Genomic DNA, 14,218 nt, shown 5'->3' on the forward strand with positions numbered 1-14,218 from the left:
CAATGAGGCCAAGAAAAGAAAACATGCAAACACATAATTCAAGTAGCAATAACACATATGCGAGAATTAAAGCTATAACTTACAAGCAATTCACAATTTAAAATAGGCACACTTAATAAGGATACGGGAGCCCTCGCCGGCTCGAGTTACATGGTTGGCCAACGGGTTGGGGTGCCCCCCAAAAGTATAAGTGGTCGATGAGACATTGCTCCAATCGACTTAAAATTGTTTATGGTTCTGAGTCGTCATGAGAGGTACCTCCCAACCGAATTGATGTAGTACATGCTATCACTCCGAGAACCAATTATAGCACTGAGACGGTATGAGAGGTACCTCCCACCCAAATTGGTATGGTACATGCATCCGTTCAGAATTATTTATGGTTCTAAGTTGACATGAGAGGTACCTCCCACTCGAATTGGTGTGGTACATGCTATTGCGTAGAGAACTGATCATAACATTGAGACGGTATGAGAAGTACCTCCTACCCGAATTGGTGTGGTACATGTATCAGCTCAAAGTTCACGAGTTAAACATATTCATGTACAATTACCAATCATTATTTATGGTTCTGAGTCGACATGAGAGGTACCTCCTACTCGAATTAGTGTAGTACATGCTACTGCTCGGAGAACAGGTTATAGCACTGAGACGGTATAAGAGATACCTCCCACTCGAATTGGTGTGGTACATGCATCCGTTTAGAGCTCACAAGTTAAACATGTTCATGTACAAGTACAAATCACATATATTCTGTGAGATCCCGTAAAACCCTAATTATTTTCCTAGGGTTTATTTTCCCCTTAATTGCATGTTTTCTGCATTTTCTGGCTTAGAAATATTTTCTTAGTGGATTTTATGAGCAATTATAGTTTTAAGATGATTTTTCTAGCATTGGTGAGTTTTTAGAAAATTAAGAATAAATATTGGACGTGGGACCCACTAGTGCGAAAAGTTCGGAAAAATTCGGCCAATAAGGTTAAGTTTCGGATACTGTGTAAAATTTATCGGGTGTTAAGGGATAAGTAGAGTGTGTGAAGTGATTGATGTGAGAGAGAAAAGAAGGATAGGAATGCATTTAATAAGGTGCCACGTGTCACTTTCTTATTGGTTGAACTTTTAAGAATTACTATTCATTGTCTTGACTTATTTGACCAAGGGATTAAATATCCAAAATTCACAAAAAAATCACCATTTTTCTCTCTTGTTTGGCCGGCTCTCTCTCTCACTCTTGCAAGAAGGAAAACTTCTCCAATCTTCAAGTTTCTACTAGCAAATCATCTCAATCAAGGCCATAAACAAGATTTCACTCCATAAAAACTTTCCTTCTAGTGCTAGCAAGTTGTTTGGTGAACTTTGTTTGAAGGACTAAGGTGCTCCACATCTTCCTCTCTCTTGTTTTTTGGTAAGTGAAGCTTGAAACACCCTACTACCTTTAATGATGGTTATATGATGCTTAGAAGTGGCATGAGTGTGTGAAAATGTGATTTATTTCTTGATTTGAAGAGTTTTGGTGAAGTTTTTATTTTATTGGGATTTTTTCTGGTTTAATATGATCTTGATGTTGGGGGCTTGAATGATGATTTGCAATGGACTAAAATGGCTCCAGTGGATGTGAAATGTGGTTAAATACAATCAATTTTGGATTTGGTGTGAAATTTGAAAAGTTAGGGTTCTTGAACCCCAATTCTGTCCGGTTTTAGATCACTGGGTTAGAGGCCGAATTAGACTTTACTCAAAACATGAAAGTTGTAGGTATTGATGTGTTTGAGGTGCCTGTAAAATTTCAGGTCATTTGGATGACTATAGAGTGAGTTATGCCGTTTTTACTGTAGCTGTTCTGCTTTGATCAGAATGCGAAAACTGCGATAGTAATTGGACATTTTGACTGGAATTAGTTTGGATTTTGAAGTTGGTGTCTTCTAATGAAATGTAGTTGGATGACTTAGCTAACTTATGCCTTTGGAATTTCGGCATTTGGACTTGTATGGACTGAGATATACCGATTACAGTTTTTTGTGTTTTGTGAACCTGTTTTAGGAATTCTGGGTTAGTATTTGGCATTTTCGACCTAGTTAAGCTAGGAACTGGATTGACTGACCTTCTACATTGTTGCAACCCTGTTTCATAGCTTCGAAACGGTGGGTCTTACACCCCCATCCGATAACCGTAGAGAATTTGACGCCATTACCGCATAATGAGTGTAAAACAGTTTTCTATTTGGGGCCAAGACTAAGGCCATTTTCTAATTTCTGGTTTGCTAGTATGCTCATTTATGCATATGAAACCCTATTGGGGTTGTGTTTAGCATTGCTATATGACTCGTTATCGAGTCTCATTGCATTTGTTGCGTGATTCTAGGGCGTGACGGTAGCTCACGACGTCTTGGTGACCGTGGTGTATGAAACACCATTTTCTTACTTGGTGAGTATACTACTCACTTACTTGTTATAATGTGGCTTTGTGCTATGTGTATTTGATGCCTTGAAGGCTTACTTGGTTATTGGAAATGATTGAGGTGAGGGTGTACTTGATCGCCCTCACCCCTTGTGATTTTATTCATGGCTATTGACTGTTTTACTGAAATACTGCACTGGATATATGAGATACTGCATTCCATTCATGGAAACTGATTTGATGTCGTTGGACGAGTATCCAATGGCTTTACTGCATTTATGAGCTCAACCCCGTATGGTAGTTAATTGGATCGAGCCAGCGAGGGCTTGGTCGTGAAAATTATCATGCCACGGGGACTGTACTGGGGAACCTTGTGGTAATGAGACCCTTGGTTCCGGTAAACTCGAGTATTACCAAAAGCTACTGAAATGGAGTGCGGGCCCGGTTGGGGTATGTTGGGTGGAAGGAATGGAAGTAGAGAGTTGTCTACGGTTTGGTATTTTAACATTGACGGAGAGTCAATGAGGTTGGTTCAAGATTGCAAGCGTGGAAATGGGCTCTTGAGAGCCGACCGTATCCTTTTACCGTTTTGCTTCATTGCTTATTTGTGCACTTTAAATGAAGGTTCATTCTTATATGACTTTGATTGCTTATTGGGTGGTATACCACTGGGCTTTGCCTCATTCCGTGTTATTTGTTTTCCTTACAGGGATATAATTGCTTTTGAAAATGGACTGGATAGTCAATTGCCATACTGAGCTTGTAAATGTCTTTTGTATAGCTCTTGAAGTGAAACCCTAATGTATAACGGGTTCATTTTCTTTTGATAGGCAAATCGAATGTGTACTCCTTAATGAATGGTTTTGGCATGCCATTATGGTTGTAAATGTTGATTTCCGTTGTATAAATATGCTTGGTTGGGTTTTGGACGGGTCGGTTACTATTCATAGCCGACTCTGGAGTTCGTTTCTTTTATTTTGGGATATTTTGCCCTTTTGCCCTGTTGCGCGCGTTATAAGTTTCAAACGTGATAGATCGCTTTATACTGCACCGTTAGTCCTGGCGAGAGGTGGGCAGGCAGTCCGCTAACCTCTTTGGTTCGCCTTAGGAGAAGGTGGGGCTGTCACATATTCAGTTAACAAGTATCATGTAATTAGGAGAGAGAGAGGACGAGGGCAATAAAGTACACCCTCGTCTCGGCAAGTTTACGTATCATGTATAACACTTGTACAAGCAACATTTCAATCACATAAGCATTTAACATGCACTTGACACTCGCCACAAGTCAAGGGCAAGTTAAGAGTGAAGCGAGTTGTCAGACGAGCTCTTCGGCGTCTTTGTGACCACCTCAGACATTTACAATCATAATTACCTAGGTTCTCGATCAAGGTTATAAAGAAAGACATTTTCTCGCTACCTACTCTTCAAGTCGCAAGTTCGAGCTAAATTAAAGAAGCTTTTCTAGCTAAATTGTTAAAATAATGCTCAAGAGAGCTCGAAGGTGGTTTTTTATTTAATTCATGATAAGAAATCTCAAATTCAAAAGATAGCACTTTTTTCACTTTCAGCACGAAAATCGAGAAAAAGAAGTAAATGGTTCTCATTTCCCAAAACTTTAAATCTCATGTCCAAACTTTGGAAATTAAAGAGTATTCACATTTTTCCAAATTAATGAAGTCAAACATATCCAAAACTCCACTCATTTCATAGAAAAAAAATATCAAAACTAAGGTTCCAAGGTTCGAGTATAAAATAAGGTGTCATTAACCAAGAAAGTGGAACAACCAAAAAAACGCATTAGGAAAAGTTTAACCTTTGGAAACCAAGAGTTGAAATGAAGGTTTAAAGTTCTAATAGAACCGTGTATTATACCATGAAATTACACTTAAAACCGTCCAACAATTGCAAAGGAGGATAGAATGTTCTTAAAAGTTCATTTTCTAAGAAATCAAGAATTTCAGTTTTGCGCGACAAACTTGGTAAAATCAGATCTTGAGTTTCGTTTGTCTAAAAATGGAAAACATTAACCATTGGAAACTAGATCCAAAGTGCTAAAAGTCCCTAGAAGAACTTTTACATGGTTCCAAATAGAAAGCATTCATTTTTTAGCTCAAAATTGCTGATTTAAACAAGCAAGACAGGACCAGTCTAGTTTTTCGACGATATTTGAAAATTTGGCAAACTTCCTAGAAAACGAATCAACCTTTGAAATTCATAACACAATAAGAGTTCCAAACAAGGTTTCAAACACAACAAACGGAACTAAATTCAGAGTTTTGAGTGACAAGATACAACAGTTCAAGGTCGGTTGATTTTCACTACGTGAACAGTGAATTTCTAGATTTCAAGAGCCATCTTTGGGATGTTATTTGGAAATCGAAATGGTATTGAAATTCCACTAAATTTGGTACACTTAAACTTCCATATGAGGACTACTTCTCTATCAAATTTCATGCAAAAACTCACATGGAAAGGTAGTTAACAATACTATCAAAGTTTAGGAAATTCTCAAAGCAAATCTGTCCCCTTGCTTTTCTTTCCTTTTTCAAACATTTTGCACCATGAAATCAATTCCAATTCAGTTAATTTTTTAAACCAAGGTCCTATGAACATATAATAAGCAATAGGTAGGTAATTGATACCAAAATTTTCAAAACAAAACATCCCAAACCGAATCTAACCATTCGGCTAGTAAGAAGAGAAAGATTTCCAAATTTCCAGCTTTGTTGCACTTTCAATATCAGACCACGTCTCAGTCAATACAGGTTCAAATTAGGAATGGTTGATGGCGTTAGAAACTAGATTCAAAATTTCACATTTCATCAGGAGAAAACGTTTTCAAAATCAGTTCACATGTCAGGGAAAATAGAGCCACAAGATGCAGCCCCTCCATTCCTCTCGGACAGACCATTAGAACAGGATAGCAAACTTTGCTGAATCACTACGGCTCACTTGATTTTGACTTTTGTACAAAGAGATATGTTTGATCAAAAAGTTATTGTTCGGACAGCCTGAACCCATTTCCAGTTTTCTTCCAAATTTTGAAAATTCAAGTTTTGCTCAACCAAATCAAATGATTTTTGTTAGACACTTTCTTCACACAATATAAAATGTATATCAACCAATTTCACATCCAAACAACTAACAAAATTTTGGATTATAACAGAGCAGCATGGACAGAATTTTCGGCTAGCTTGTCCTCTCACGGTTTCTCTCTTTCTTTTTCCTCTTCTAGTTTCTTTCATTAAAACTCATCACAAACACACTAACACACACATAAACATCATGGCAGCCCTCATATAACCAAGGTGGGAGTTTATAAAGCCCACTTCAACCAACCAAATCCAACCAACAATAACAAGAAGGAAACTACAAGTTTCAATGCCAAGAAATGAAACAAGAAAGCAAGAGTTGTGGTGGGAGATGTTTATACCTTCCAAGCAACTAAACCCTTGATGAAGTCAGATTTTTCCTATTAAAAACTCTCCAAGAAACACCACAAGAGGTTGCCTTTCTCCAAGTTAGATTTAATCTCCAAGAGGTTTTGAAGTTGGGTGCAATTTTGGAAGTGAAATGGAGCAAGAATGGGAGCTAGATGAGTGAAGCTTTTTCTTCCCTTCTTCCTTGAGTTTCAGCGGGCCATGGAGAGAGAAAGAGAAAGGTTTGAGTGATGAAACTTGGGGAGAAAGAATGAAAAAAATTAGCTTTAGGTTGTGTACAAAAAATCAACTCTCACTAGTGGTCGCGCGAGGGTTTCGTACCACCATTTTCTCTCAGGTTTGATATATTCATGCACTAATTCTCCAAGGTACTTCTTTTAACACTATAATTATTCACTTTTAGTAGTCTAGTATTAATTTCTCAAATCTCCACTTAGCTGTTCCAACGTGAAATATGCGAACTTTAGACTCGCGTGTGATAAAGCGAAATTTAAGGGCGATTCACGCAACTAAAATATAATTAATTAACTCACATCTAATCCCTTAATTAACTTTTCTTAGTCTACTATTGATCATCCTTAATTCTCCAAAATTATTGCACTCTATGATTGAATATTGTCTCGAAAAACGTGTATTCGATATTCCTTTGCTTCACGAGACCCAGAAAATTAATTTTGCTAACAGGACGTTTTGAAAATATGAGTAAGACATTGTTCCAAGTAAATGGATTTAAAATGGTTGAAATACATTATTCGGAGAAAATGGGTAAATAAATAATTAAATAAACCAATAAAATAAGATAAAAATAAGAAAATTTTCGGGTCCTCATACTATGCCTCTAAGAAATTAAAATCCCATGAGTAGATTTACCCGACGCATGACTTGGAATTGCCTGCTGTAGTTTTTGCTCTAAAGAAGTGGAGGCATTACTTATATGGGGTGACTTTTGAAGTTTATACCGATCATAAGAGTCTGAAATATCTATTCTCTTAGAAGGAACTAAACTTGAGATAGCATCGGTAGGTGAAATTTCTTGAGAATTATGACTGTACAATTAACTACCACCCGGGAAAGACCAACGTTGTAGCAGATGTTTTAAATCGAAAAGTTCAAGTAGTTGGATTAATGATTAAGGAAAAAAAGTTGTTGGAAAAAGTGAGTGAATGGAATCTGCAGCTGGACCGACAGAGAGTGACTTGGGAAATATTACGGTGAAATCTGATTGGTTGAACTAAATAAAAGAAGTTTAGAAGAATGATCGGGTGGTACAAAAATAGGTAGAAAAAGTGCAAAAAGGAAAAATATCAGACTTTAATGTGAGTTCCGAGGGTATCTTGAAATTTCGTGATCGGATAGTGGTGCCGCAAGATGAAGTGTTAAAAAGAGGCATTTTGGAAGAGGGGCATCGATCTAAGTATACAGTACATCTCGGAAGTAGTGAAATGTACCAAGATTTGAAGGGACTGTATTGGTGGGATAACATGAAAAAGAAAATTGCTCAATTTGTCCAAAAATATTTTGTGTGCCAGCAAGTAAAAGCTGAACATCAGAAACCCTCAAGCCTTCTACAACCTCTTGAAAATCTTGAGTGGAAATGGGAGCATATTACGATCGATTTTGTGTCAGGATTACCCCTTACTCAGAAAGGTCATGATGTAGTTTGGGTAATAGTTGACAGGTTGACGAAGTCTGCTCATTTCTTGCCTATAAATATGAGATACTCCTTGGAAAAATTGGCCCAACTATACATGGATGAGATAGCGAGATTGCATGGGATCCTAGTAAGCAATGTTTTCGACAGAGATCCGCGATTTGTGTCTCATTTCTGGCAACAGTTACAAGAAGCCTTGGGGACCAAGTTCAACTTTAGTACTACTTATCATTCCCAAACTGATGGACAGTCAAAGAGAACCATTCAAACACTTGAGGACATGCTAAGAACTTATATTTTGGATTTTGGTGGAAGTTGGGGACAGTATATGGCATTACTTGAATTTGCATACGATAATAGTTATCATTCCCCCATACAAATGGCACCGTATGAAGCTCTCTATGGAAGAAAGTACCGATCACCAATATACTGGGATGAAGTAGGGGAAAGAAGGGTTTTAGATCCAATTGCAATACCATGGATCGAGGATGCTTATGAGAAGGTGAAGGTGATACGTCAGAGGTTTCAGACAGTGCAAAGCCGACAGAAGAGTTACATAGATAATCGATGAAAGGATTTGGAGTTTGAAGTTGGAGATAAGGTATTTTTAAAAGTTACACCACTTCGAAATTTCACAGTGGGAGAAGGAAAGAAGATTCAACCGAAATACGTGGGCCTTTCAAAATTCTTCAACGAGTAGGGAATGTGGCATATCAGCTAGAGTTATCAGTGAGTCTATCTAGCATCCATGATGTATTTCACGTTTCTATGTTGGAGAAGTATCATCTAGACCCCACTCATGTACTGAACCCAGAAGAAATTGACCTTGACAAATCTCTGACTTATGAAGAAAGATCGGTACAGATCTTTGATCGAAAAGTAAAGGAATTAAGGACTAAGCGGATACCCTTGATAAATGTTTTATGGAGAAATCATGGGATAGAAGAAGATACTTGGGAAGTGGAAGAGGACATTCGCGCAAAGTATCCTGACCTATTCAGTAATCAATGTGAGAATTTCGTCTCGAAATTCTTTTAAGAGGGAGAGAGTTTGAGAACCCTTACTTAAAAATATAAATTCTCTTAAATTACTTGCATTTCCCTAAGGCTAAATAAATTATAACATGTCCTTGCATTGCATTCTACATGAATTGTAACATCTCCTCGAAGTGGTATCATTTTATTTCACTATATGCATTAGGACCAAATACCTTTTTAATTGTGTTTGATACTGAAGAGGCGATTTTTGGTTGGTACCTAGACCGACCTGGATCAGTCCTCTCTGAGATGAAGTGAGGTGAACTCCTGTGTCCGAAGTGAACCTCGGTGTCCGAAGTGAGTGGCGGGGCTTCAGTCCTCTCTGAGATGAAGTGAGGTGAACTCCTGTGTCCGAAGTGAACCTCGGTGTCCGAAGTGAGTGGCGGGGCTTCTCCCCTGGGATCACTCCGACGATCAAGTTAGTATGAGAACGAGAATAAAAAGAGTATAAGCAAATGAACAGTGTGCCTACTTGTTGGGAGTGTGTCTGGGGTATTTATAGAGGGAGAGTAGAGGACAGAGCGGAGGGCTTATGCTGGTGGGACCCACCCTCTGGTCATTACGGCTCTGTCCCGTGTCAGGAGGTCTGACTCTGACACTGTAGCTGCCTGGGCATGATGACGGGGAGGATTGTGCATGTGCCATTAAGTGCCTCCAGTGCTTTTCAGATAAAGCACTGGTCCTGGGCGATGTCAGATGGTTTGACATCATCAGCGTGCAGCTGAGGTGGAGGTGCCGAGGTCAGCTACACAGTGGACTAGGGATGAAGCCGAGCTCTGGGGTTGTGCTCAAGACAGGGATGAGCTCCGATGAGGGACGAGACTTGTGTTCACCTCGGACACCCCCGTGTCCGAGGTGAGCATCCTCAATAAGCCCCCCAAGCCTCGGGAACTTCGGGCCAGGGAGGTATCGAGGCTTCCTTCTGCCGAAGTCGTGAAGAGTCGGTGTCCCGAGCCTGCTCCGGAAGGTGCGGGGACGTGACACGTGGGCATGTCAGTTGAAGGGACCTGGAGAGTGAGTCGGCACGTAACCGTCACGTCGTGAAGTAGTGGGACGTTTCGTGCAGAGAGTGTCAGTTACAACGAGGACTCCAAGGAGTTGTGCGACCGGATGGCTGAGGGCCTCCAAGCTGGAAGGAACCTGGCCGAGGTCCTGGCCGAGTTCAACAAATGGCTGTCCGAACTCGACGAAGTGTTCGAGGAGGTTGAAGAGGAAGAAACTGGAAGAGAGGATGCCGAGGGAGACGAAGCCGGAGGGGGCGAAGCCGGAGGGGACGTTGGCAAAGAGCCTGGAGATGAAGTTCACCCCGGCGGAAAGGAGACCGAAGAGAAAGATGCCCAGGAGGGAGCCAAGACCGGGATTGGAGCCGATACGGGGATGTAGGCTCGTAGGCTCTAAAGGGGTGGCCGAGGTGAAGAGTGTTTAGTAGCACTCTGACCTCGGCCTTGTATTTTTTGTAACACTTCTGTTGAATGAAAGTCTATTTCTTCTCATCTCAGCTCTTTAATTTCTTGCTTTGCTTTGACTTCATCCCTTGCTTGTCCCCCTTATTTTTTGATAGCGTAATAACCCTATTGTTCTCAGGTCGTTAGCCGAGGTAGTAAAACGGGCAGATACCACCTTGATTTATAATGGGCCGAGGTGGCCCTTCGGGAGGTGCCACTGAGTAAGGCCGAGGTGGCCCTTCGGGAGGTGCCACTGAGTAAGGCCTAAGTGGCCCTGCGGGAGGTGCCACTGATTAAGGCCGAGGTGGCCCTTCGGGAGGTGCCACTGAGGAAGGCCTGCCACTAAGTAAGGCCGAAGTGGCCCTTCGGGAGGTGCCGCTGAGTAAGGCCGAGGTGGCCCTGCGGGAGGTGCCACTGAGTAAGGCCGAGGTGGCCCTTCGGGAGGTGCCGCTGAGTAAGGCCGAGGTGGCCCTTCGGGAGGTGCCGCTGAGTAAGGCCGAGGTGGTAAAACGGGCAGATACCACCTTGATTTATAATGGGCCGAGGTGGCCCTTCGGGAGGTGCCACTGAGTAAGGCCGAGGTGGCCCTTCGGGAGGTGCCACTGAGTAAGGCCTAAGTGGCCCTGCGGGAGGTGCCACTGATTAAGGCCGAGGTGGCCCTTCGGGAGGTGCCACTGAGGAAGGCCTGCCACTGAGTAAGGCCGAAGTGGCCCTTCGGGAGGTGCCGCTGAGTAAGGCCGAGGTGGCCCTGCGGGAGGTGCCACTGAGTAAGGCCGAGGTGGCCCTTCGGGAGGTGCCACTGAGTAAGGCCGAGGTGGTAAAACGGGCAGATACCACCTTGATTTATAATGGGCCGAGGTGGCCCTTCGGGAGGTGCCACTGAGTAAGGCCTAAGTGGCCCTGCGGGAGGTGCCACTGATTAAGGCCTAAGTGGCCCTGCGGGAGGTGCCACTGATTAAGGCCGAGGTGGCCCTTCGGGAGGTGCCACTGAGGAAGGCCTGCCACTGAGTAAGGCCGAAGTGGCCCTTCGGGAGGTGCCGCTGAGTAAGGCCGAGGTGGCCCTGCGGGAGGTGCCACTGAGTAAGGCCGAGGTGGCCCTTCGGGAGGTGCCACTGAGTAAGGCCGAGGTGGTAAAACGGGCAGATACCACCTTGATTTATAATGGGCCGAGGTGGCCCTTCGGGAGGTGCCACTGAGTAAGGCCTAAGTGGCCCTGCGGGAGGTGCCACTGATTAAGGCCGAGGTGGCCCTTCGGGAGGTGCCACTGAGGAAGGCCTGCCACTGAGTAAAGCCGAAGTGGCCCTTCGGGAGGTGCCGCTGAGTAAGGCCGAGGTGGCCCTGCGGGAGGTGCCACTGAGTAAGGCCGAGGTGGCCCTTCGGGAGGTGCCGCTGAGGAAGGCCGAGGTGGCCCTTCGGGAGGTGCCACTGAGTAAGGCCTAAGTGGCCCTGCGGGAGGTGCCACTGATTAAGGCCGAGGTGGCCCTTCGGGAGGTGCCACTGAGGAAGGCCTGCCACTGAGTAAGGCCGAGGTGGCACTGCGGGAGGCGCCACTGAGTAAGGCCTAGGACTGTCCGGGCCAAAATGACCATCCTCACTACCCGTGCCAAAACCTCGGCACTAATGAGCCATCTCGGTAACTCAGCTTACAATACCCTTTAGGGTCAGATTCCACAACTCTGTAAGGGCCTTCCCATTTCGGGCATAATTTCCCCTGCGGCTCAGCTCGGCTGACTGAATTTTTCCTCAGAACCAAGTCTCCAGGCTGGAATTGAGCGGTGTCAGCTCAACGTCCGAGGTGGACGATCTTCCTTTCACTATTCGATCGAAAATACTCCGGCGGTCCCGGAGTTGGGTTGAAGTGCCACTTGGGCCGGGTTCACCTCGGCCGGTGTCTCTCCTCCGGGGATCTGGCCCCGTACGAGATGCTTGGGTTTCTCGCTTCATGCGGTTCACATCCTCACTTCGGATTCCCTGGTCCACTCTATCCCAGAGTTCCCGAAGTGTACGGGGGTACTCCCGATGGATTTCAGTGTTGAAGATTCCCGCCACCAATCCGTTGGTAAAGGCCGCGATAGTTACCTGCTCGTTCTGGTCAGGTATCTGCACATTCTCCTCGTTCAACCTTTGAGTATTCGAGCGAAGGGACTCGCCCTGACCCTGTTGCAGGTTCAAGAGGTAAGCTGAAGTCTTGGTGATTGGTCGAGATGATACAAAGCGGTGGATGAACCGGTCTATCAGCTCGTCCAGGGAGGAAATGCTCCCTGGTTCCAGACTCCAGAACCACTTCCGGGCAGTCCCATGTAGGAAGATGGGGAAAGCTCGGCAGATCACAGCGTCGGGGACGCAGTAGAGTCGGAATGCGGAGATGAAGGCGCGGAGGTGATCCTCGGGGTCACCTCGGCCATCGTAGGTATGCAAGTTTGGGAGCTTGAAGTTCGGGGGAACCATCTCCCCGTTGATGTCATCAGTAAAGGGCGGAGCCCTCATGTAGTCAGAAGCTAGGCCCCCGGGGCGCCGAGGTGGGTCCTCAGCTCGTTTCCCTAGCAGTCCCCGGGAAAACGCCCGGGAGATGGAGGCAAGTTTATACGTCGCCTTGGAAGAGGCGCGCCTGGAGGTACTCCGAGAGAGACGCCCCTCATCGGAGTCCTCACCCGAGGGCACTTCGGGAGACTTCGTCGGCCTCCTCTTGGAAGACTCGGCCTTTTCTTTTCCCTTCCTCTTGAGGTACCTTCCTAGCTCCTCAAAAATGGTAGGATTGTGTGATACGAACTCGGCCATCTTGGCGATGGCCTCCTCGTTGTTAGGCTGGGTCCTCGGGGACCCTTGCTCTTCAGAAATGCGATCTTGCTGGGCTCCCGAGGTCTGTCCAGCCCCAGTTGAGGGAACTCGACCACTTCTGGAGCGCGTGGATCTCATTTTAGTAATAGTAGTCTCGTTCCCACAGACGGCGCCAATTGAAGAGGCGATTTTTGGTTGGTACCTAGACCGACCTGGATCAATCCTCTTTGAGATGAAGTGAGGTGAACTCCTGTGTCCGAAGTGAACCTCGGTGTCCGAAGTGAGTGGCGGGGCTTCAGTCCTCTCTGAGATGAAGTGAGGTGAACTCCTGTGTCCGAAGTGAACCTCGGTGTCCGAAGTGAGTGGCGGGGCTTCTCCCCTGGGATCACTCCGACGATCAAGTTAGTATGAGAACGAGAATAAAAAGAGTATAAGCAAATGAACAGTGTGCCTACTTGTTGGGAGTGTGTCTGGGGTATTTATAGAGGGAGAGTAGAGGACAGAGCGGAGGGCTTATGCTGGTGGGACCCACCCTCTGGTCATTACGGCTCTGTCCCGTGTCAGGAGGTCTGACTCTGACACTGTAGCTGCCTGGGCATGATGACGGGGAGGATTGTGCAGGTGCCATTAAGTGCCTCCAGTGCTTTTCAGATAAAGCACTGGTCCTGGGCGATGTCAGATGGTTTGACATCATCAGCGTGCAGCTGAGGTGGAGGTGCCGAGGTCAGCTACACAGTGGACTAGGGATGAAGCCGAGCTCTGGGGTTGTGCTCAAGACAGGGATGAGCTCCGATGAGGGACGAGACTTGTGTTCACCTCGGACACCCGCGTGTCCGAGGTGAGCATCCTCAGACACCTTATGTGAAAGTTTAAGGGTGCTAATTAGACATTTGTAATACTTGGAGTGAAGAAACATGATTTGTCAAAGTTTAAAGGAAGAATGGCCAAGATTGAGATAAGTGGCAATGCCCTAGCCATTCAACTCATTTGACCAGGGAAATTAGAAGAATTTAAACCTTGTTGGCTCCATTTTTTCTCCTCCTATGGCCGAACCTCTTGAGCTTCCAAAAGAGAAGAAAAAACTTCATTTTCTTGCTTGAAAACCCTAACTTGAACTTTGAGCAAAAACCAAAAGAGAAGCAACCCAAGTTAGTTGAGTGAACTATCTTCAAGGCTTGTGTGTGATTCAAGATTGGAGCTCTTGTTTGGTGGACTTTTGGGTGATTCTAGCTTCACTTAAGAAAGATGAATGATCCTAAAATCTTAGCTTTATTGTGTTATATCAAGTGTTTGAGGTTTTGATGACAAACTAGAAGTTGAGTTAATGTTATTTGTGGTTAAACTCCTTGAGCTAAACAAGTGGAAGTAGGGTTGGTTGTATGGCATGCCATGTGTTTGATTCTTTGTCTAAGCTTTGTTTATTGGTTTCCTTGATGTATTAACATGTTATTGACCCTCTTAAAGTTAGAG

The sequence above is a fragment of the Coffea arabica genome, chromosome 10c, assembly GCF_036785885.1.
Source record: "Coffea arabica cultivar ET-39 chromosome 10c, Coffea Arabica ET-39 HiFi, whole genome shotgun sequence".
Classification (NCBI taxonomy): domain Eukaryota; kingdom Viridiplantae; phylum Streptophyta; class Magnoliopsida; order Gentianales; family Rubiaceae; genus Coffea; species Coffea arabica.